At 39.2% G+C, this 25264-nt stretch overlaps 1 long non-coding RNA gene across 4 annotated transcripts in view; it reads right to left on the bottom strand.

Moving 5' to 3' along the window:
* Positions 1-206: 206 nt before the first annotated feature.
* LOC107324179 overlaps positions 207-25264 on the bottom strand; it is a 45779-nt gene continuing 20721 nt past the window's right edge. Inside the window, exons 3-6 of one of the 4 annotated variants that reach the window (XR_004309639.1) lie at positions 24438-24521; positions 7914-8033; positions 3534-4467; positions 207-1113 (exon numbers count right to left, since the gene is read on the bottom strand). This is a non-coding gene — a long non-coding RNA (uncharacterized LOC107324179). Of the gene's footprint in view, positions 1114-2018; positions 2391-3533; positions 4468-7913; positions 8034-19312; positions 21804-24437; positions 24522-25264 lie in introns of those variants that run through there. The other 3 variants (XR_004309637.1, XR_004309638.1, XR_001559425.2) reach the window with 3 other exon arrangements.

Genomic DNA, 25264 nt, shown 5'->3' with positions numbered 1-25264 from the left:
AAAAACACAAAACACACAAAAACAAAAACAACAGCCACCAGGAAGAGCAACAACTTGCAATTTCTCTTAGAAATTGCAAAGTCTTAAAAGTAAAATCTTCAGAGTCTGTTCGTCTCCTGAGATTAATTTTCATAAAGGTTAAATCAATACCACCAAGGTCAGAAAATGAAAGCTGGACAAAGAATGCCATCACCATTCCACCTCTGTGTAGTTTCTGTGGATCATCTTTTTATTGTTTCAACCGGCATAGGAACAGTAAGATTGCAAATGTCATAGGAATGCCTAGCAGTCTGTTTACTGCCCTTTCACAATATGATGACATTCCCCACTGGTCCTGAGTTATTACTGCAATGAACATTACTAATAATAACTAAGGATGTTCAAAAATGGCCTGTCAAGCTGAATGTAAGACTAAAAGGTCATCAGAATACAGGATCACAGGTACTCTTTTTTGGTTTTACACTCAATAGGATTGCTTAGGATATGATCCTATGCATCTATCAACATGCATGTCCTTTGCCTAACTGGAACATGTTGGAAACTAAGTGGTTACTCATAAGGATTTTCCAAGGAGTACAGAGAAATAAAGTTTTCTGTGGTCAAAGCTCTCAAATGTCCCTGAATCACAGAATCCTTGATATTGGAAGGAAACTCTGGAGGTCACCTGGTTCAACCCCCTTTCACAAGCAGGGACACCTGGAGCCACTTGCCTGGGTCCACGTCCAAGCAGCTGCTGAGGAGGCAGACTCCACCAACTCTAGAGCACAGTGCAGAGCAGCACAGCAGTGCTTCCTGGTATTCAAACAGAACTTCTTGTGTTCCAGTATATGCCAATTACATCTTGTCCTGACACTGAGCATCGCTGCAAAGAGTCTCATTCCATTTTCTTCACACCCAACCCTTCAGGTTTTTATAGATGTTGATGAGATCCCCAGCTCTCTCAGCCTCTCCTTGCAGGAGAGTTGCTCCTGTCCCTTCGTCATCTCTGTTGGCCCTCTGTTGGACTTTCTCCATTATATGCTTGTGTGTCTTGTTCTCGGAAGCCCAGAACTGCAGCACTACAGGAGTGGCTCACCAGTTACGAGCAGTGGAGGAAACCTTACTTTTCTTGACCTGATGGAAACTGTCAAATGGTTATTTTGCATCAACATTTTCTGTTCCAAGTGTTAAAATTAATTCAGGAGGAGTTTTGCTGTCTTCTCCTATTGAAGAATTATGAAAAATGAGGTACAATCAGAGAAAGGGAACAAGGAGTGTCAGGGCAAGGAATGTCAGAGATCTGAGCTGGTGGGACCATGGGAAGAAGTGAGGAGGAACAGTGCTGCCAGCTGCTCTGTCACAGCTGCTCAAGAGCTGCTGCCTGCAGGAGGTGACTGTCTGCCTTACTCCCTGTGGATTATTGTGTTCAAGCTCTCCAGCAATTCCTACAGTGTTCACTTAGGGATCTCGTATTTTCCTTCTAAAGTATTTGGGGTTTGGGTTTTTTTGTTTCATTTTTTAATTTTGCCATTCCCTTCTAATTTAACAAAAAGCCAAGGTAAATGGCATTATTGCCTCTATGTCTCCTTCCTATAATATCTTTCAAAAATTGCTTGGACAGGAAGGAAAATGTTTATGTATGTAGATTTAATATATAAGAGGATTATAAAAAAGCACTAACAACTTCAGCACAAGGAATTTTCAGGGAAATTAATGACTAGCTGAAGTTAATGGCCCTGAGCTTCACATTGGCCCATCAACTCTCCTGGTCAGTCATTAATTCCCAGGAAATACCTTGTACCTTGATTGTTATTGCTTTAATACATTAAATTCAAGTTAAAGGCTTGACTTAATGTTTAGCCACTGTAAAGCAAAACACAAGGAAATGTTCCCACTGGACATATTTAATGCCAAATGTATTTCTATTTACCTTCTTTTCTATAGGTATTTAAACAGAAGTATTGAACCTGTTTACCAATTTGCCTTGTTTTTGCTGATCATAATAGCACACACACACACAAAATCCTCCACACAACTTCGTAATTTATTAAATATTTAATGTAAAAGATCTGAGTTCATATATGACTGAATGCATAAAACATAGACAACGACTGTACTTAGTAGGTGAGGTGAAGACATTAAAAACTGATCAGAACTAGTACTGCTGTATCTAATTAGTATCATACCGGTTTCATTATTACCAAGAATAAGACACTATGACTATTTACAGGTGTCAGCTGAAAGTGAAATGTCAATGTTCATTTTGGGCCCAAACCAACTGAAAGATGGAAATCTGATGATACCAGTTGTTCTTATGAAATTTCTGCCACAGTGGCCTCCATCAAAGAGAGGAAAAAAACACTGTCTACAGGGTTTTTTTTCTGCTGTGTTCTGAGAATCCCAAGTTGGATCTGGAAGAAAAAAATCCATCTAGGTTTAGAGTGAATTCTTGTCAAGAAGCATTGTTCTATCTTTCTCTGCAGGGTAGAAGCAAGGAAGGAAAAAAGTAGTTCTAATCAGACTCTGTTTATTTACTCAGAAAATAATGTCTTTCTTAATATATTTTATTTTTTCTAGCAGCATTAAAAATATATACATTTTCTTGAGTCATTTTATATGTTACTTAATTACTCATGTGGGCATTTTCAAACACAGCCAGTATATTTCCCTTCACTACACAAAGAAAATAAAGGAATAAAAACATTACTATCTTCAACACTCAAATGGTAGAGTTTATATTTCATTCACTGGCCAAATAATGTATTTTTTTCCACCATGGAAAGTAGTTGCACATGGGCTGAAAAATGTGTTTCTGAAATCTATCTTAAAATTTCATAGACAAACTTGGTTCCTTGTGCCACTTCCTTAAAGCTAACAGAGTTACAACAGGGATAAATCTGACTTACTGTAACATAACTGTATACTAAAGTGAGTTTTTATTTGATATGTACATAAAAGTGCATTGGAATCACTGTTAGATATCTGCATCAAGTTTTCAGAAGTCTGGCAAATGTCACATGGCCATTGCCATGCATTGCTGAAGACAGTATACAATCAAACATCCTTGGAATGTGAGATGATGTTAAGTCAGGTCAAAATATGAGACAAAAAATTGCTTACAAATGGATTCAGACAACTTTGTCTATATTTTGACTGAAACTCTCCTGATGAGTGACTTTGTGTAAGTCACCTAAACTATCTATGCTTCACCTTTGCCAGACTGTAAAATGAATAAAATACTCATGAGATAAATACACGGAGAAAAAAAAAAAAAAAAACACCTCTATTGTGACTTTGAATATGATTTTTCATACTGGCAGTTATGTCAGTACAAAACTTGTAATTTTGCACTAAAATCAATTCCTCATTATCTAGGAACAGGAGATGGTACAATTTATACACTAGGTTCATACAGGCATTGGAAGCAGAGTACAAATACTTACAGTGTTCCTGCATCTCTGGCTTTGAGCTAGAGGCAAGGAGGCCTCCCAAATGATGAATGTGAAGCCACTGGCCATCTTTTCACCCAACAACACACCATATGAATTACTTACCTGACATAAATGACTGCAATGATAATCTCTCCCCACACAGGGCAAAACTGCTTTAAATTCTCCATTCTTGTAAGCAGGGTTTCTTGCCTTTTCCTGATGAAACTTTTGTCATGCACTGGGTAATCCATCTGGTCTTTTATACGACTGGTGTCAACTGTGTCTCTTCATGCTCTTGGCTTTGGATGTGCCATCTGTTCCTTTCTCCATTGGCTGTTCTTCCACCACCTTGAGTACCATCCGTATTTCAGCCTTTGCTCATCTAGGGGACATGCATCACACATTGGAATGGTGGAAGAGGAGAGTGGTGGCCAAGGGCCACCTGCAGGAGACAAACATTGCTGGTTGTGTGCTTGCCACAGCCTCACTCCATGCGCAAGGTCCCAAACCAGCAAGCTCAAACAAGAAGCAGGACAGGTATGCTGGAGATCTGAGACACTGCAGGGTCAAGCAGCAGGGGAATTGCATCCAGGGGTAGGCTCACATCCATATGAGTAAACAGGCAGGCTACTCATTTGGTAGATGATAACTTGCATTTGCATGAAGCAGTAATTTCAGGTTTCAAGTAAAGAAGGTTTAGAAATAGAGGATGCAAGACAGGCACGGAGGAGAAGGTTTCTAGTTAGAAAGAAGTTGGCAGCAAGGCAGTGCAGATCTTATTTGAAGAAATGCAGTGAACACAACAGGTTGTCACAGATCTCAGCACATGAAAATTTTGGAATTGGTTTCCAGTGTGAAAAAGTGGAACTGTGTACTAAACCATAATTTTCATCCAATTGGAGACTCTGTCTTTTGTGGTGATGTAAGCAACCTTTCAAAATGTTAGCTGAACAGCAGCCCAGCACGAGGAATTATGCCCAAGTCTTCAGATGGCCTGAAGAGAGAGCTCTCTGAGAGGCTGTAAGCCAATCTCATTCATCTCATTAGGGTGTTCCAACTAAAGGCCAAAGATGATAATTGAAATGTCAACATTAGCTTTTTAATTGCACAACAAACAATATCGTTTATCTCTGTAGTTATCCTACACTCAGCAACTGAAAATGCTTCATCTACTCTGGTAGGTAGATGCAGTCTCAAACAATTCTGAGAGCTGTTGTAGATCTTCACCTCAAAACTGTGTCTAAACTAAAACACTGTAAGGTTTCTATTAAAAAAAAAAATCCTTAGTTTTCCTACAGAAATCACTAACTCAGATTTTTCATTGCTGCTGAAAATCCTTACCATCCCCTCCATCCAGACACAAAAGTATTCACATGCAATCTTTTGCATTCATTATTTATTAAAATACTATGTAAGTAAGTTTAATAATTCATTCTTTAATAATTTACTTTACAATATTTTTATAATAATTTTTACAACATATTGAAATTTTCTTTAGTACAAATAATGGCGTCATGCCAGAAATTGAAGAACACTCTGAAATAAGTTGCATTGAATTTAATGAAAAATAGTAACAGTAAGCACCATTACTCTCTGAAGGCATGGGATTGCAAAGGGACCAATGAAAAAAAATCCTTATGTGAAAGCCAGTCTCATAACTCTCTAGTTCCTTGATACATCAGCCAGGGATAACATCTTGCAGGGTTCTTCAAACAATACCATTTCTAATTAAAGCTTAGTTATGATCTATTCAAAATGGGGAGAGTACTTCTCAGGAGCTGCAGAGCACCCACAGCCACCTGATTTTCCTGCTTTAAGGGAGCGAAGTCTGGGCCAGGAGGATAGAGTTCAGTGATGCTCTAAGGTCCACCCGCCAGTGATACACCCATAGGGATGACTGACCATGCCAGCGTTCTAGCTCACCTAGGGAGGCCAATGTTACTTAGGAGATGTGTGGTCTAAGCACAGCTCTGGCACAATGAGATGCTGCAGCTTACTGCCTGTTCTGAAGGCAGGCTGCTTTCATGCCTCTGAGGGTCTAATCTTGAGCATCTCAACTGGGACAGCAACTCTGCATCCCACAGATCCCATCAGCCACTATGGGAGTTGATGGGCTGCAGGTAGGACTGCCTTTCCTTCCTTTTGACTCAGGAAGGAACCTGATGCCACAAAGTCATTCTTACAACAACATGATGAGTACAAATTAAAAACTATGACACCCTCCCACACGCTCATTCAGTAGAACACCATCAGACACCTTTCCACACCCTCCCCCTTATCACACCCATTCTAAATTTTTCCAAAAGACCTGAAGCTGGTAACACTATTGTCCCAGTCATGTTTTCCTCTTGTCATCTGGTACAATTTGGTGTAACCCACAGTCTTTTTTCATATGTTCATATTTACACTGAGACAACCTTCATGCTCTCATCTCTATTTAATCCTTTTGGGATTATACCTCTACACAGCACAGTCTGCTTTTACTCAAAAAGTCTACCCTAAACTCACTTCCATTGTGTATTGTGGATGCAGTCTCTTGATAAAATGGACTCCCACAGGTATAGAAATTGTGGTTGAATTGTTTGTTCTTTTTAAAATGTGAGGAAGTCAGCTGATCATTTTAGCAGGAAAAATTATCTAATGGGCTCATTTGTTGCTGTTTGGGGCATGGGAGATGTAAGAGGCTTTTGCAGCTGGGTAGCACCAAGATTTAGTAGGCAGAGAATGAGAAACTCCAATTGCTTCCTTCTCTGATTAAATGTCACCTATGCCCCTACAAATATATAAATCTTAAAATACAAATTTGAAGCTAATCATAATTAAGTCATGCATACAAGTACAGGAAAAAAAAGAGTTTTAGTGCTAGAAACAACTGGGTAATCAAAAATGTGACTGAGTGATTCCAGCTTCAGAATCTGTGCCTTTTTGAAACAAATATTCCAGTTTCACAGTACAAGCAACACAGCCTGCTAGCATCCAGCTTCATGTATGAATCTGATGCCGAAACTTCTCTATCTGGAATCTTTTGTCCAATAAAAGACTCATACAACCACTTTACTACAGTATTTCCTTTCCTAGAATAGAGATCATGGTTTGAGACATTTGTCTCAATTAAGTTGCTTGTCAGTTAAACACTCATCCCAGTCTAAGATAATTATGTATCATTTAAAAACAAACTCATGGAAAATAAGTCTTATAAAGTTGTTTGCTATCAATTTAGATAATTAGCCATAGTTATTGTGACACATTAGACTGAGAATATCTGCAGATCATATCAATTTAACATTTGCTGATCAAATGGCTCAAAACACAGGTTAAATCCCCTGTGTTTTGGAACTGTAACGGAACTGCAATCCAACATAAAGAGTATAAAGTTGCACTGTAACAACTGAACTTGGGGACAGTGCTGAAATTTGGCTCCCTGATTTATTTCCAAGGAAACAAATATCAGCCAGAAACCATAGGTGGGAGACTCAGAAGATATTCCTGACTGACAGTTATTACAGGTAACACAAGGACATATCAGAGATTAGCCTGATATTAACGTGGGAGAACACTAAGGTAGAGAAGCTTTCTGTAATTCTGAGAGTAAACAATATTTGTGATCCAATGAGAAGAACAGCATTATGTTCCACTGAACAAGGCATCCCATAAGAGATGATGGGCTCTGACACCCATGCAGTTACCTAGATGCCATCTTTATATTTTGTAGGGCTAGGACACTTCTTTCTTGTACATTATTACATTATTATTACAAACCATATACATAATTTCATATGCTTTCCACCTCTAAATTGGTCTGTGGTCTGCCTACTTGACTAGAGAAGTGTAACTGTCTTGCTTGCTAGAATATATGTTTTCATGTATACCTTAATTAAATGGGAATATTCTGTTTAGTCTTTCCATAATTTTCAAACTTCACAAACTGGATACAATCTAACTTTTAAGTTCCTTTGAATGCCACAGCAGCGTTGCATTTTCATACCTATAACCTAATACACTTCATGATGCTGTAGTATTGGAACTGATCAGGGTGTCCTGCATTTTAGGGTACTTAAATGTGTGTCTTCTGAGATATTTTTTTGCATGTGTTTTCTGCTTTGAAGCCTTTTCCTTTCAAAATTGACCTATCTGAATTTGCTCACTGGTGTGTTTTATTTTGTTTTAATGAGAGCAGAAGTTGTCAAATGCATTCTCACAATGTCATGTGTGGGAGCACTTGTAAATCTTGCCATCAGGTCACACATAAGCTACCGCTGATCATAATTCCCTATATTTTCCAAAGCACCAGGGAATCAATCAAATAATCATTGATTTTTCTTCTCTTATTTCTGTTCTTGTTTCATCCCTTAATATTCTGAGCCAAGAACAAATTCCTGATGCTTAAACCATAAAACTCTCTCAATTCTGTACCCAGGTACTAACCCTGTTTCTTAGTTTCTGTTCTGGGGAAAGAGAAATAAATTCTGGCTCATTGTAGCCAGTAGCAAAACAGCTGCCTACCTCAGTAGAGCCAGAATGTCATCCAGAAATTTCCTTTCATGCTGCCTGGGAAGCTTTATGCTGGAGTAGTTGGACCTCTGGGTGCTGCATCGTCATTTGAACTGCTTGGGTATTTTCCTGCTATTTAAGGGGGGGAAAAAAAAAGAGAGAGAGAAAGGACAGAGACTTGTTATTTTATTTATTATTATTGATGCTGTTGTGCTTGTTGGCTTGCTTTGATTTGGGCTTTAAGAAAAAGGAATTAAAAAATAGTTGTACAGAATAATATGAGTGGCTCCAAAAGTAATGCCTCCCATTTTCTGATGCCTATGATGGCCTATGATGTCAGAGCCAGATGTTGGTGATATGGTGGTAGAGTTTGAACCTTTCCCCCAACATCCCATTACATTTTGTTGCCACACGGCAGATAGCAGTAGACACACAGCCTGACACAGTGGCATCTGACATGGAAGTGCATGTGGAACAAAAGTATGTCACTGAATGTCACCTCCATGCAGAGAAAACTACACCCACTGACATTCATCAACTCTTACTGAACTAATGGAGACCAAAGAGTAGATGTGAGCACAGTGAGTGGTGTAATTCAGCAGTGGTGACAGTGACATGAAAACAAGCCACATTTCATATGGCCACGCACAGTGCTCACACCACAGCACAAATTATCATCTTATGACTAGGGAACTGAGAATATCAGCTTCAGTGTATTGGAAATGATGGCAACACTGGAATATTGCAAATTGTGTGCCATGTGAGTACTATGAATGCACACACAGGAATAGAAAGAACACTGTACACAAGTTTTTCAGGATGCATTGAAACAATAGGAGGCCGAAGATGACAGTTTCCTGGATCACATCATTGCCAGTGATGTGACGTGATGTCACCATTACCAGACAAAGTCAAAACAGGAGTCCATGGAAGAGGGAACATGTGAATTCCCCATCAAAGAAAAAGTTCAAGACACAGCCCTCAGCAGGTAAAGTGATGTGTGCTGTCTTTTGGGATAGGAAAGGGGTGATCCTTCTGGATTTCCTGGAACCTGGATAAACCATCAACTCTGACTGCTACATCACAATGCTGACTAAGCTGAAGGTTCAAACTTCCAGAGTCAACCAGAGAAAAAGACAACTATTTGCTTGCAACACAGTGATACCAGGCCTCACACCAGTCTGAAGACTGTGAAGCACATTGCCAGTCTTGGCTGGACTGTCTGGCCACACCCACAGTGCAATCTGGATGTGGTGCCTTTTGACTTCCTTCTGTTTGGTACAATAAAAGATAGACTGTATGGGTGTGCAGTCAAATGCATAGTTGGAATAATACAAGAATAGTTGTAAATAAATAATCAGATGTTATCTATGGGAAAAACTCATCAACTCTGAGGCCTTCAGACAAGATGGAAAAGGTTGAGTCTTGCCACAAAGGAGCGATCTCCAGAAAGAGATGCTGCCTTAGTGGTCAGCCCTTAAATGAAATCTAGAGGAGGTGGAGTCAAGCTCCAGCCCTTCCATGAGCACAGCTGAATTACCTTCACCTGTGCTCCCACAGCTGACCCGACACTTGCCTCAAAACTTGACAGTTTTAATCAGAGCTTCAGGCTGATTAACAGTTTCTCATACAACAGTGCCATCATAGCACCAGTAGGTCAGTTCTGCTGGTGCAGATTTTTATGATCCCAGCAATCAAGCTCTTGTTCATCTCTGGTGAAAACACATAGTTAATGGTGGTGATGTGTTGAAAAATAGTTCTTCATAGCTAAGAATTTGCTCTGTCAAATAGCATTATTATGCTCTTTGTATCTCTTGCAGTTCCCTTGAAAATAAATAGGAAGGATTAGCATTGGAGTGAACTAGATTTAATACAAGTGTGTATATATAATATCTGCTTGTGTGTATGCATATACACACGTATACATATCTAAATAGACACATGTGTGATTTGAATTTGCATGGTCAAGCATTAAATTACAGCCTTCCTCACTTGAGATGAAGCTATTTGTTGACATTTCTTAGCTCAGGATGATATAGACTTCACATGGCTATTGAACCAAAGAATGTAGCAGCAGTGTCAAGTCCATGTCATGCATACATCATGGGACTTTGAGTGCTGTACATTCAGCAAGAATAGCTAACTCTATGCTCCACACAGAAGAAAAAAATAAAACCTAAATGTGATTGTACTGAAGCAGTAACTTAAAAATCGTTGTGCGTCCAAAATGTGCTTCTTTCTGAAGTCAGTCCAACCAAGTATAGTCTCATGATCATATGCCTCTCACAATTAACTTCCTCTTTGATAGAGTCATGAAACCCAGCTGAAAATGAGATATTCTGTGGTTTAAGAATGAGTTCAAAATTTCAGCTGCGTGCTGTCAGAGCAGTGTTTTCAAACAAGGATTTCTGATTTGTGTGGAAGGGATGGCTCCCGTCTCTGCTGCCTCCAGGGACAGCCAAGCCCTGCCCAGGAGCATGGCCAATGCTTGGCCCTGGCAAGGGGCAGCACTAGGCCTGAGTGGGCACTTCCTGAGCCAGGCCTGGTCAATGCTACCACTTTCCTCTTGCTCTCCTTGCTGTCAGCCAAGACTTCAAGTGACATCTGTTTACAAGCAGCAGAGTTAACCACATTCTGCAACTACTTAAACTGTGTTTTAAAAGCACGTGGGCTGGCCCCCTCTCCCCCGCAAGTGTTATAAATAACTGTCTTCCTGGCTGCTGTGTTTACAAACTGAACTCCTTCCACCACCTCTGCCACCACTGCTTGCTCCCTTCACAGGCATGTGCTACTTCTCCCAGGACTTCAAAGTTTATTACTCAAACACTTTTGGGAGTTTGGACTGAAGAAGGAGGACTAAATGTGTTCACATTTGCCAGAAGTGTCAATCCAAACCGATTCCTTTCTTGCTGTGTTCTGGGTCATGCAGGAACTAAGCCTCAACCTGTTTTGAAAGTAACTCAAAATATTAGCACTGATCTGCCTTGCAGAGATTAAAAGGCTTGAACTTCAGAAATCCTAGAGCACTTTGCAGGTGACAGAGAAGTGGACTGAAATCCTGATGTTGTACAAAGGTAGATGGTGCTTGCCCACATTTTACTTCACTGTCCCGTTAGTGCTCATTTAACCTCTTACTCCAAAGCTTTAGGCTTTTGCTCAAAGACCTACTAATGACTGACCATAAGAAAATCTCTCTTCGGTGCCAATGATTCTAGCAGAAATATGTTAAAGAGTACAATATTCCTCAATTTAGAAGCAAGACTGTGTTTCACAGTGTGTAGAAAATTATAATACACCTTGCAGCAGGTGCTTTCTGTACAGGGCTGAAGGATTTTCTTTCTGCATCAGCCATTAATATCCACAAATAACTTATGAGAAATTTCAAGTGACCAACGGTAAGCACCTAGCATGTTAGGTGAACAAATTTCACTACTGCTAAGGATGCATTTCTGTCTCTTGCTGTGGAGTCTCACAAATGCTGACTTGTGTTTTTGCCATATGAAGCATCTGATGTCACTTTTTTGTGTGGGTGGAAAATGCTGTACAAAGGTTAATCAAGTTCTTTCATCCTTGCTCGTGAAAGTAAGCTCGTATTGCATTTCCAGTAACTGAGCGCATTGCTATGACAGGTTGGGGATTTACTTCATGCTTGTGTGCGTACCCCTTGTGACTAACTGGCCATGTGTTCTCTCCCTTCTTCCTAGTCCCGCTCAAATTATTGCTCAATCTGAATGTTCCTTTGGTCTGGGTTTGTAAAGTTAGAACAGCCAACACTTCCAGTTATCAACAAGTAGGCTTCAGAGTACAGTACAAAGGTATCTATATTTGCTCTGCATGTTACAATAAACAGATACCGAGATTTTGAAATTTTGAGACATTAAATTACATCTCATAAAAGAGAGTATCTCCTTTGCCAAATAGAAAAATAGAGATCCTTTACTACGTTTGCGTGTGCTTCTGAGTGTGAGAAAAATCCCACCAAAAGTAGTTTGATAGTAAGCAACTGATGATAGGTTTTGTTAGACAAAGGCCTATAAAATCCAAAATCAAGGGAGTCACATCAGTGACTAGAATGCACTAGAACTGTCAAAAAGCCTGTGATTATTATTATTATTATTATTATTTTTCTAGAAAGTCTGTTTAAAATGTGTAACAGGTTGCGAGTGGCTGAGATATCGTGGTTATGAACAAGTCACGCTTAGAGGTGCAATGCACAAGTTATTTCTGGCTGGCTTGCTCACATACCACAGGAGGGTAGGTGTATCAGCACAGAGATCATCACAGCTACCTAACTGGAGCCTGCAAGCCAGGAGGGCTCACAGCCTCCCACACTGCCTGCTGCTGCCAGCTTTACCTGAGCTAACAAGTTCAAAGGCAGTTCAGATGTGCCTGCATGAGCTCCAGCAACAGCTCTGCACTAATAACTGGAGCACAGCATAGAGGTGTGAAATGAAGAGAGAACAACCAACCTCAATGGCCTGGGTTGGGCGTCTCCTGTCTTCTGGCAGCGCTGTTGACAGGAATGAACCCAAGGAAGGGCTAAGTGTGAAGGGAGGTTACCTGCGGAATATACACACACAAATGCACATGTGCATATGAAGTACTGGTCAAAATTGAGGAAAAGCATAAAAGGGACTTTAATGGGGGGGCTAGGGGAAGGGCAGCACAGTGCATACCAATAAATAAAAAGTAAGCAGCACTAACAGGAGTGATTGGGAAGCTGCAAATACTTTTCTGGCTTCTAAACTGTGGCACTCTGAATGACAGATCTGCAGAAGTACTTCTGTAGAATTTGTCATCAAAGTAAAATAAAGAAAAGGCAGATGATGTATCATATGGTATTAGAAAAAGGATGGGAAATACATTATAAATAGCATAATGTGATAGTTAAGTGAATATTACACTGCCAACTGGGATGCTGCATTCAGATTTGGTCAGTGGTTTTACAGGTGATAATACTGAAACAGAGGAGATCGAGACAAAAAAAATAATTAAAATAAGCAGAAAAGATTTTCTATATGAAAAGACAAAAGGGATTAAGTCCATTGAATTTAAAGGCAAAATAAGGTGGAATATATTAGAGGCTGCAATATAATTACTCTAGTAGAAATGGAATATTCTACATGTCTATTCAATGTTTCTCTCTCAGAAATTGGAAACATTACATGATAAATAAGGAGTGATAAAGACTGTGTGGGTTGGTTTTTTTTTGGGTTTTTTTTGGTTTTTTTTGTGTTTGGTTTTTTTTTTTTGTCACACAACACAAATAAAAAAATATTCTCTAGAGCTCTTAATTCTAGCAGATTTAAAAAGGACCGAACTCTAATAAAGAAAGTTTATGCAAATCCATTAAGTTCAATAAATAATTATCAAGAAGTTACACATAGTTTCTTTAGATAAAACAGATGTTGGTCTGATGTAATTTGCCAATTCAGTACAGAAGGGGCAGGAGAAGGGTAGTAAGGAAGGAAGAATAGCATGAAAATTGTTTTTCTATACCTGAAGGCATTACAACTTCAAACACGATATCTGATGGCCTGCTGACATTAGATGTAAGAATCACAAGTTTTTCATGGAGGTAAGATTCATCTTTTTCCAATGGCAAAGCTTCTGGTGCTATCCTTGCATTGCTGCAAGCTATTGAACATACATTCCTTGTGTTTGCACGCAGAGAACCTGCTGACAGTGCAGGAGTGAATCTCATCCACCCAATGCCTCAGGCCAGAATAATAGGGGAGAGAGGAAATTCCATTTCTGGTGGGAAGAGGAGAAAACATTTTCCCTACAAATGACTTAAAATAAGAACTCTGAGAGCTATTATTGTTTGTAAAAACTGAACAAGTCCCAGAGGGAACAGACTGGCAGGCAGAAATCCGGGGAAACACTGTAAAGCTAATTAATTTGTTACATAAATCTGTGGATTATCAAATGGTTATCACTCCACATAAATGACATGAGCAAAAAAAGGAACATGACAGCTTTCAGGAGCACCAACCAGCATCTTTTCTGGAAGGAAGGCTCCATGTACTATCAAATCTCCAGGAGCAAGTGTCTCAGGACACAGTGCAGCATTTCTTGAGCAGGTTTTCCCAAAAAAAAAACCTGCTCAATCCTCCTTCCCCCTACCTTAAAAAGAGAACAAAACAAAACAGAAAAATTCCCCAGGACCACAAACAGTACAAGGAGAGAGAACAAATATTAAAGAAAAAAAACTCAGGTCTTTGTAACCCAGTTCCTCCTACATACATTTCCCACTAACTGTCAACATCCCACAGGAATCTACCCACGTTACACATCATAGCACAATGCTCCCGACAAAGGCATCTCAGCCCATGATGTTTCAGGCAGCCTTTCAAACCGCCTTCAGTGTATCTAGGTTCACCAGCTCTGTAATTAGGCGTTGAGTCTAAGCAATTCAAGAATGTATGCAGGGAGATACTTCTCCGGTTTTTCAGCATGATTTATGCCTGCAAGGTCTAGCTGGAATGAACAAAGGTTCATCTCATGAAGAAAATGAGACTTTCCATATCTCTAGAAGGCTTCGGTTCAGTGAAGCACTTAAACATATGTTCAGGTTTATCCCTGTTTAGAATAACAATTAAACAAGCATAAAGAGCTCAGAGTTCCTCTCAGCTCCGTGGAACTAAAGTATGCGGGTGCTCTCCTAAACAGGCTTTAGTTTGTAAACACCATCAATAATAGTGTTAATAATCATCATCATAACAACATCTGCTCTGTTTGGCTTTACATGACAACACCAGACTTCAGAAGTGAACTATGATAAATTATAATCCCGGGTCTTGCCATAAGCAAAACAGAAAAGATAACTGTGTGAATAATATAGATCCTTGTCAATACATTTTTCTTTGGTACACACCAGAGTGCTGCATGGTAAAAATGACTATTCGAAATGCTGCTAGGATGTGTCTATTCATGCTAAGCAAGTGAATATTTTCAATGAGCTACATAAGTGATGAGTCCATCATATATTTCATGTTAGTCTCCAGTATAAGAGGTTAGGACAAAGGAAAAAAAAAGAAAAGGTGGAAAAATGTCACTCTAGGAGATCAGGAAAATTTTAATGGAGGAAAGACAGAATATGACAAAAGATAAAATGATTGAGCCAAGCAAGCAGCCAGTTCTATGGAGGACTGCAAAGCATGTTTTCAGATGTTTTGCTAATCATTACCCTGGTATGTGTTGAAAGAAGTACTTCTAATGATTCTGCTGACGTTCCCAAATATTCACCCATAATGTGAATAGAAACAAGTTTGGCAATTAATTATTGAAGTTTCAGCACCAATAATATCTAGTGTAACTGACTAATCTAAACATGCATCTCTGTTTTCATCGCATGTACTTTAATTGCCACAAAAACTGATTTACATTGTTATCTCTTAGGTATAATAGATGACTTACTGAGGTCCCTTCCAACTTTCAAATGAACTTCAGATATACCGTAAGCCAGACAACACACTGTAGGTCTAAAGCATTCTTAAGACCATGAAGGTGATCAGAGGGCTGGAGCACCTCTCTGATGAAGAAAGGTTTAAGGAGCTGGAATTGTTTAGCTTGGAGAAGAGAAGGCTCTGGGGACACCTCATTTCAGTCTATTACCACTTGAGGGGAGTGTATAAACAGGAGGGGGACCAACTTTTTATATGGTCCAATAGTGGTAGGACAGGGGGTATGGCTTTAAACTAATAGAAGAAAAATTTAGGTTAGATGTTAGGCAGAAATTCTTTCCGCAGAGTGTGGTGAGGCACTGTCACAGCTGCCCAGAGAAGCTGTGGTGTCCCAGGTTGGATGGGGCCCTGGGCAGCCTGAGCTGGTGGGGGGCAGCCTAGCTCACAGCAGAAGGTGTGGAACTACATAAGCTTAAACATCCCCTCCAACCTAAGCCACACGGTGATTATATGAAGACTGCTACACTGATATTCCATTTATTTTATTTGCTTTCTTGTAAACTACAGTAAACAACCTGGAAAAAAAAAATAGTATTAGCCATAGCATGCAAGCCATAGTAATGTTTATGGACAGCTGCTACACTTCTTTATCTGTAGGTGACTACTGAGCAGCGCTGCCACAAAGAGCAATAGCTAATGCTTGCTGTAGCAGCATATTATCCAGGTAGTTGTTTTTCCAAATCCAATCTAATCCACAGTTTCTTGTCTGTCAAAAGAATTCCAACTTTTTGTTATTGGTTCATTTTTTGAAGGGGGTTGATTGTCAGTTACTTCTGAAAATGCAATATTTTTTTGCACATAATATATATATGAGCATATATGTATGTGCAGATATATGCATATTAAAATATATAGAGATATCTTAATTATGTTTTGTTGTTGTTTTTCCAGGAAATATTCAAAATGAGAAAAAAAACACATTTAGCGGGCAAAAGACTATTATATCTCAACTGGTACACGATGCATGCTTTCCATTTGATCTTTACTGTGACCTTATGCAAACCACATACTTTCAGGAAATGTTCAGAGCTTTCTAGTCACTGTGAAGCAAACTTTTGGAAGAGGCTTTCAGGCATATAGCCAGTTTCTTATTCCATGGAAGGGCAGGGAAGCAAAGAAAGAAAAAGCACTCTCATCTCATTAGATCACTCAACACAGCTATTAATTATACATAATACATCTATTGATCTTTTACCTTTTATTTGTATGTTAATATCAAGGAAAGTAAATAGAAAAGAAAATCATACAAGAGGGAAATCTTTGCTGTCTGAATCATTACTGGAAAGACAGAATAATAACATGTGGATGGTCTACCATATGGTCCCAAATCTCTCAACTTTGACCTCTGCTTGAATCACAGAAACATAGAAGCACCAGGTTGGAAAAGACCTCGAAGATCATCAAGTCCAACCGCAGCCTAACCAGTACCCTAACTCTAACAACCCTCTGCTAAATCATATCCCTGAGCACCACATCCAAACAGCTCTTAAACACATCCAGGGATGGCAATTCAACCACCTCCCTGGGGAGCCTATTCCAGTACCTAACTACCCTTACTGTAAAGAAATCCTTCCTAACATCCAACCTAAACTTACCTTGGTGCAACTTGAGGCCATTTCCCCTCATCCTGTCACTTGTCACCAGTGAGAAGAGACTTGCCCTGCTGCACTAGACTTCAAGTTCTAGACTTCAAGACTAGACTGTATGGCACTAGAATTCAAGTTACATAGGTGGTGGAAATGCAAAACACTGTTGTGTTACAGTAAAAAACTAAGCTTGCACATCCTCCCCAGATATAAAGAATTGTTTTAGAAAAAAAACCAAAAAACTGTTTGGTTGATTGGTTGGTAGTTCTAATTGCTTAAGGCACTTCTGAATGTCTTGAAATCAAGGAGGTTGCAATGGAACCATAAACAGAGGGCATGCTTGGAAATAGGATTTGGGGCAAACATCTTTGCTGTCTTTCTGTAGCTCCACAACACAGATTTGTAGAACTGTAGATTCATTAAGGTTGGAAAAAAATGCGTAAGATTGTGTAGTCCAACCGTCCACCTACCACATATATTGCCCACTAAACCACATCCTTAAGTACAACATACTTAGAATTGAGAGCTCCAGTTCACTGAGTCCTCTTAATTTTCCAGCTCAATTATAGCATTCACTGCTGTTACTGCTCAGCAGGAACATAGGGCTCCTCTTCCCATTGAACTGAGGTCTGCAGGCAGCAATAGGGAGAACCCTAAAAGAAGGTGGAAGGCAGGAAGAAAAGGTGCCCAGACCTCACTTCCCTTTCTTTTCTGTGGAAGTCAGCCCAGACTGTTTGAACTTTTCTGCTTTCTGGGGCCACAGTTCATAGAAGCCAGGAGGGGGAGAGTTTTGGGAAAAGGAAGGGGTTGTCGACCTGTTTTTGTTTGTTTGCTTTTTGTAAAATTCATGGGGACACAGAAAAGCCAACATAAATTATAATTACTGATCACATCTGCAATTATTAGGAAGGGCTGTTCCTAGTTTCAGTCCTAATTATGGTGCTAGTAATTTCTGATTCGTTTTTAACACAGTATGAAGGATTGCACAAAATCTGCCCATGGAAACAAGCAGTGACCATGAAGGTGTAAAATGAGATAATTATGGTCTGAAACAAAGGAAAAAAATGCTGTTATTCAATTCCCTATTGGTAATTAAAACTTATATCTGATGGCCATAACTTCAGCATGTACTTAGGAACAGAAATGAGTTTGTTCATTGCTAGTTCTAATTTACATTTCTACAACAGCACCAAAACAGAAAAAACAAAACAAAACAAAACAAAACAAAAAAAAAACAGTGGAAAAGTCTCTATAATATTCAGGTAAAACATGCTTAGGGTATAAATTCCCATTGCTGTAACACCAGGTTCACTAATACCAATCAGCTCTTTGTTTTCATTCACAAATGATGCAAGGGCAATGAAATTCTGGACCAAGAGTCCACTGAAGGGCCCTGTGAGCCCTGTGAGCCCACATGCATCTCCTTCCACCTACAGTGGGAGAGCTGTGGACTCTTCAGGCACTCCTGTGTGGCTTCTTCTGAAAAACTCCAGTAGGAAACACGAATAGAAAAGGTGCTTCAGTCTGTCAGATGGGGAAAATAACGCCATCAACAAAGTCCTCCATGGAAAAGGAAGGAAGGAAGATAACCATCAGAGCAGTGCTGTGGGGTGACAAGGTTCTCATCCATAGCAGGTATGGTGTCTCTCCTTGGTTAATGCTGACAAAACACGGGCTCTTCAGTTTCTCTCTTGCTCTTCAGAAGATGTGTTTAGAAACTTCTCCCTGTTACTACTATGAGGCCTCTCGGACCCTTGAAGTGCTTGTTATGGGATGTCCAGCCCCAAGGAAGGAACTCAGGCGGGCCACAGGAGAACAGGGCAAAAGGGAGGGACGAGAGCAATTACAAGAAATGATCGGTACATGATCACACCTTGATGTATTTATTTATTCCTTCTACAAATTCCATAAAGCCACATTCTTAATCCCAAAGACTCTGAAATATGAAGCAGAGCAGTTATTTTCCCCAGGCTTGGATACATTCACCAGCCACAGCTCATTACTTGGAAACTCCTTCACAATTAAGCCTTTATTGAAACTCTTCAGGATTAATAGGAGATAAATTTAGACCAGGTTCCTTCCTGATTTTGCCAGTAGATACGCAAGTGCTGTGTGTCCTGAGAGACACATGATTTGTTGTGAATAATTTAACAAGGGGGTTCTCACAAAAATATTCCCCCTTAATCTGTAATGAACTCCTTGTCCCAGGAGTCCGTGTTTGTGCACACTCCTACAGAGAAGTGAGAAAGCAGGCAATCTGGTTTGTGTTTTCTTGATTTGATAATCTTTTGCCTTTTAAGCAATGACTATTAGAATTAATTCATCATAAAAAAAAAAAAAAAAAGAAGAAGAAAAAAAAAAGAAAGCAATATCTTTTCCTTTAATATTAGTAACTCAACAAGAAAACAAATGGCTCCACAGAACATTAGCAGCAAAGGGCAAATAATCCATAGTTAATCAAAGGAGACGTAACAGATGACACAAATCTGCTTTCACTTACAGTAAATGAGTGTACATAGATGTGTACATGGATAAATAGGCTTCTCAGAAGTTTCTTCTGTGGAAGACTCATAAAACTTGAAAATGCCAAACAGATATCTTTATGTCCCCCATGCTGTTGCTCATAAACTTCAAGTACATTTACTGTAAAAGTAACATCGCCACAGATTATTGCTCACTACATGTAAGCCAGATTTCTTTGAAACAAACAGATGATGAATACATTCACAATATTTTAAATAGACAAATGTAACAGATAATCACCTATATAATTAATCCCAGTCATATGATATTGCATTATAGAAACATTCTGCTACCACACAAGGTGTGCTTTTCTCACAGTAAGCTAACCCAAGTCATGCCAGACCCCTTTATACATGTCAGTTTCCTGCATTGCTGCAGCCCATCAAGCACCTGCATATTGAAATTTTTCTTCAAATAAAGACACACAAAATCAAGTTCTTTGGCATTTCCAGAACTTTAAAGTGTTTTTAAGTGCAATCTGTAATGCTTTTTGCACTTGATAAAACCTCCTGAAATCTGAACGAGGAAATATGAATTCTCATGACAAGTGGCATATTCGTGTGAAGAATATAAATCTTGCAACATGCAGCATAATATCTATTTAGAATGGGTTGATAGTATAGAGAGGGTCACAGACTTGTTTCTGTTGAACAGAATATAATTCTGTGACTAACTCACTGTGAATTGAAGGATCTCTACAGCTAATAAAGTGCTGCACAAGCTCAGCAAGAACTTAGTATGGTTAGAAGAGCTGTAAGCATTAAATAACATGGTAAGATGGAGGCAGTCAAACACAGAAGGTGTCTATTTAGAGTATTTAAGAAACTATCCATCTGGTTCAATTACTTATTAAAGACTTTTTAATGCTGTGTTTCAAGAAGCCTTTATCTTACTGAAAATTAGCTTCTCCATAAATTTCCCTTCCCCTTAGTATGGATCACTGCAGTAAATCTGCACTGATGAAAGTTATTATCTTTCTCTGCATCTAACGTCTCTATCATTTCATTTTTATAGGTTTTCTTTGATTTTCACAACTATTGGCCGTTTTTATGCTCATGAGAGCATATGACAGAACTGAAAGGATGCATACTTAGTGATATTCAACATGCTTCTACCATCCTGTTTTTACACTAGCATAAAACTGGTACAATACAACGATAAATCAAGCCTGAAACAGCTAAACCTTTGTGTCTCAAAAGGGCAGTTAATTTCTGTTTTGGGTTGTGGTGTTTTTTGTTGTTGGTGGTTTTTTTTTAGTTACTCTCATAGTTACTTTCATAATTGATTTTTGTTTTCTAAATTAAACTTAGCTGTTCTATTTCACCAGCCCCTTCCACCTTCTGAAAGTCTATTTGACATCCAGGTTATCGCAGAATATTTATTTGTGCAGAGTCCCTGGCAGAGGTGTCTCATAGCTGTGGCTTACTAAACCCAAATGCTCACATTTGCTCATCATGTAGAAGAAAACAAAACTGAAATGGCATGTGTAGCATAAGAAGTAAGTTTTTTATAGGCCAAGTGCAGTAAGACAGTTCTGGCTTCTGGGATGCACGTGTGTCTGTACAGAAAGGGTACTTCCCATCATGTCTGGTTTTGACATTTGCCACAGCAATGTGTCTAACTTTCTCAGTGTCGTTCTGACATCCAGACTGCCATCAGTAAAGGATGATAACGCTGCAATTTCGTGATAGCTGTCACATACAATTTGTTTTCAGCTGGCTTCGCATACTTTAAAATCAACCCACAACTTTTACCATAAGGAGACTTCTATTTATTAAGAGGATAATTATGTGGACACCCAGAATACTCTGGGGCACCTCTCAAGCAGGTGATCTCACAGCTAGAGCTCTTTATTACCTCTGGACATCCCAGAGGCTCAGAGGAGCTCAAGACCAACTGCACCCCATCTGCCATGGTCCTGTGCTCCTGCCCTGTCTGCTCCCTTTCACCAGGATGGGTGGGCTCTTGCCTGCATATGCAGCAAGCCAAGGGAATGCATTTCACTCAAAGCAGCTGACAAGGAGTACTGCAAGGAATCATTGAGCTTACTGCAAAGTCATCTCTTGCAGTTACTTCACTGCATACTCAGTTGAGTACCAGAGCTGGTGTGAGGATGGGACAGGAGTGTGGCTTGGGAACAAGGGAGCAGGCAGGGCACCAGCACTGACAACTTGTTTTGGCGTTAACTGCAACCACACTTTGTCTTCTGGTTATGGTTTCACATTCCATTCAGTCCTACCAAGGAAGATGGAGGAGGTCCCACTCCTTGTCTTCTCTCCTTCTCCAGACAGATGCTCCTGCAAAATCCCTGTGGGATGCCCGTGGCCCTAAAGCAAATCAATTTTGAGAAGTGACCCAGTATAAAACTTACACTGCTTGTAAATAAACACAAATAAAAGACATTTTCTACTAGATACGTCAATCTGTCACCTGAGCCAATTCTCCCAAAGGCTGTGATTGTCAGAGCTGGTATGAGAAGGAAGACAGGTACCTGCAACTGGAAAAAGGCTACAAAGAACAGTTACAGGAGCATCTTTTTCAGTTTGGCAGTGACTTGACAGAGCTGCTTTTAATGCGAGGGCAATTTCTCCAATCCTATGAGTCCTCTGGTTTGGATGGAGTGGGGCTTAAAGGTGGGAAACAAACGTAGAGATAAATTGTACAAGGGTTACAGTGAAAGCGTAACTCCTATGTTATGATGCTGGCATATGATATCAGAGGCAGATGCTGGTGATATGGTGGTAGAAGCTGAAGCTTCCCACCAATATCCCATTACATGTTGTTGCTGTGTGCAGATGGCAGCAGTGGGGCAGTCTGACACAATGTTGTCTGACACGGAAGTGCATGTGAATCAAAAGTGTGTCATTGAATTCCTCTATGTGAAAAAAAAAATGGCACCCACTGAATTTAATCGACATTTGTTGAATACTGATGGAGACCAAAGAGTAGATGTTAGTATACTGAGGTGGTGGTTGGTACATTCCAACAGTGGTGACAGCAACGGTGGGTCATCTCTACTGGTACAGACTAAGTGCAAAACTGTTAGACTCTTGTTCATCACTGGCAAAACTCCATACCTAATGATGGTGACTATGTTTAAAAATAGTATTTTGTAGCTGAGAATTTCCTCTATCAAATAGCATTTTTTTGCTCTTTGTAGCTGTTGTATTTTCCACAGAATTAAGTGAGAGGCATTACTTTCAGAGAAAACTCTATAGCTCATGAAAGTTCATCCACCAGGGCTGATCCTGGCCAGATCACCTCCTGGAAGCCCCTGAATGAGTAATCTGTGAGCTCAGGAGTCAGCAGATAACAGGCAGAGAACTCCAACCCCACAAAACTACGCATTCACTTCTCTCTGCACAGGGAGAACAGCAGAAATGAAGACAGAGAGATAATGGTTCTCACTGACCTGTACGGTTTTGTGTTATTACTACCAGTTAACTTTAGGTACATATTTTTCAAAATGTCATTTGGTTTTAACATTTACATTTTCGTACCAAGGATGACTGCATTTAAATAGTATGATCCGTGTTTCTTTACTGCGCAGTTATGATGTTTGCCTTCCATTGTTCCCATGACAATTTGTATGATTTATTATGATAAACCAAAAGCCATAGTAACTACAGACATAGATCTTTGACAGCAAAATATACTACATATTTTAAAGTTGTTTATACTATACATGTGTGTTTTCAATCCAGGGAAAAGTTGAGAGAAATTTGCCAACAATTTCCTAAATGGAAAGGGGTTAGATAAGACAAGGATAAAAATCACATTTCTCAACCTTATAGTAAAAATAAAATTAAACAAAACAAAACAAACAAACAAAGCCTTCTAAAATATTCTTCATAGAAATTGCTATTTTCTGCTATCATGGAGTTTGACCAGGCCACTCTGAGTTCCATTCCATACTGATTTTTCATATAAACACTCTCACATTCACTAGTTCGTATTGGGCTGTATTCGTAGGGTCAGCTACTGCCTTTTCTTGTTAGGAAATTCAGAAACATTCTTTAATCTTTCTGGTTAGAAATGTATTGCTTAATCATTTACTTGGCCATTAATTAAACTACAAATTGCAGTATTGCTCTGCATATGCAATATGTCAACAGGTTTAATTCTCAGTATTTAATAAAATGCTGAAAAGTTCACGTGTATGTGTGCTTAGGGGTAAATCAGCAGTTGGTCGTAAATTGATAAAATCGGGGGAGTGAAAAATGTAGTATGTTTTTCCAGCTTTATGAAACTCTAAGGTGTCAAAAATCCTACCACATATGCCTACAGACTGTCAGTATAGTTTACCTCAGTTGACTCACTGTTCTAATCAGTGAAAAGCTCATCAACTTCCTACATGATGAAATACTGATAAATAATGTCTGTGCAAATCAATTATTGTTAATGTACAAGACACTGATGAATCAATAATCTCCCATTGTATAAGAGGAATTTACATACTGAGATTGTTTATCTAAAGAATGAATGAACATTTGAAGTTGTCTGTGATACGTATGATGTACAACGTTATAAGAAACGAAGAATTAAACTCAGAATGAAAAAAAAAAAAAAAAACCAAAAAAACAAAACCAAAGAGGAAAGGATTCATTTCCCTACACAGGCATGATAATTGGACTTTTGGAAAACTCTTATATGTTAAATGCTGAAACTGTTTCATTTATTTAAGATTTACTGTCCAATATTAGTATGAAGGCAGAAAGAAAATACTAAGTGAGAAACTATGTGCAACTTGAGGAACAGATCAGTGTATTTCCTTGGTTTTAAATCTCTCCACGGTTCCACAAACACACAAGACCTCTGCTTTTCTTTGAGTTTTGCTGGTTCACTTAGGGCAAGTCATTTCATCTCCCTGTGCCCTCATTTTCTCCTGGAGACAATACACTGATCTCTGTGTTAAAGGATACCAAACTCTAGTACTGAAACTATGTGGTATTTGATCATACCTTCTTGATCACCACTGCTCTTTCCCTCAGGACAAACCAGAAGAGAAATGAAACATAAACGCTGTTATCCGGCTTCCTATGACCCTGCATAGGAGAAAAGCGTTGTTAATTAAAAGATGTTGCTCACTCATATGCCAAACACCAGAGGTGAAATTATAGTTTCATTAAATATGATATCATTTTTGCCATCAACCTTAATGGACCTGGATTCAATTTTCCTTGACAGGATTCTGTAAACCAACTCATTCTGGCCTACATTTACAATGTATTTTACTAAAATATATACTTGTAGGGGAACAAGTCTAACGTGGATGGATGTCACACTCAAAAAAGGCTATGAAAAACAGCCCTTTTATTCAGAAAGTTGAATGGTGGAAGTCTGGTTTAAAATCTACGATAAAAGTTAACAACCTAAATTGTGGACATTCTTATGACTTTAAAATATGTATCTTTGTTCTCCGCCTGGGTTTCCAATGAGGTATCCGATTTTTAAAATGTTACCCAAGAAGAAAAGGCAATTTATTGCTTTTCCCTGTTTCTGTTTTTCTTGAGCTCGAGCTCCACAGCTAAACGAACAAGAAAAGCCGTTTGTAAAAGGTGGAGTAGATACATTAACATGCACGCTGATTTTATGGTTGGCGTATAAGGAACGCAGCAATGAAGAACACTCCTAAACTTCCATTTATTTACATAGCAGCGATGGCATTTGGGTAACTGAAGAGAATTGATTAGCAAGAAGGCTGTTAAACAGCAGTGCTATAGTAGGCACTGCACTGGGGATTATAGGTTTACTTCAGTCATCAGTGCCCTCCTGGAGTCTTTATGAG

The sequence above is a fragment of the Coturnix japonica genome, chromosome 1 (genome assembly GCF_001577835.2).
Source record: "Coturnix japonica isolate 7356 chromosome 1, Coturnix japonica 2.1, whole genome shotgun sequence".
Taxonomy (NCBI): Eukaryota; Metazoa; Chordata; class Aves; order Galliformes; family Phasianidae; genus Coturnix; species Coturnix japonica.
Note: the sequence above shows the minus strand (reverse complement) of the source record. Positions and strands in the feature narration are given on the sequence as shown.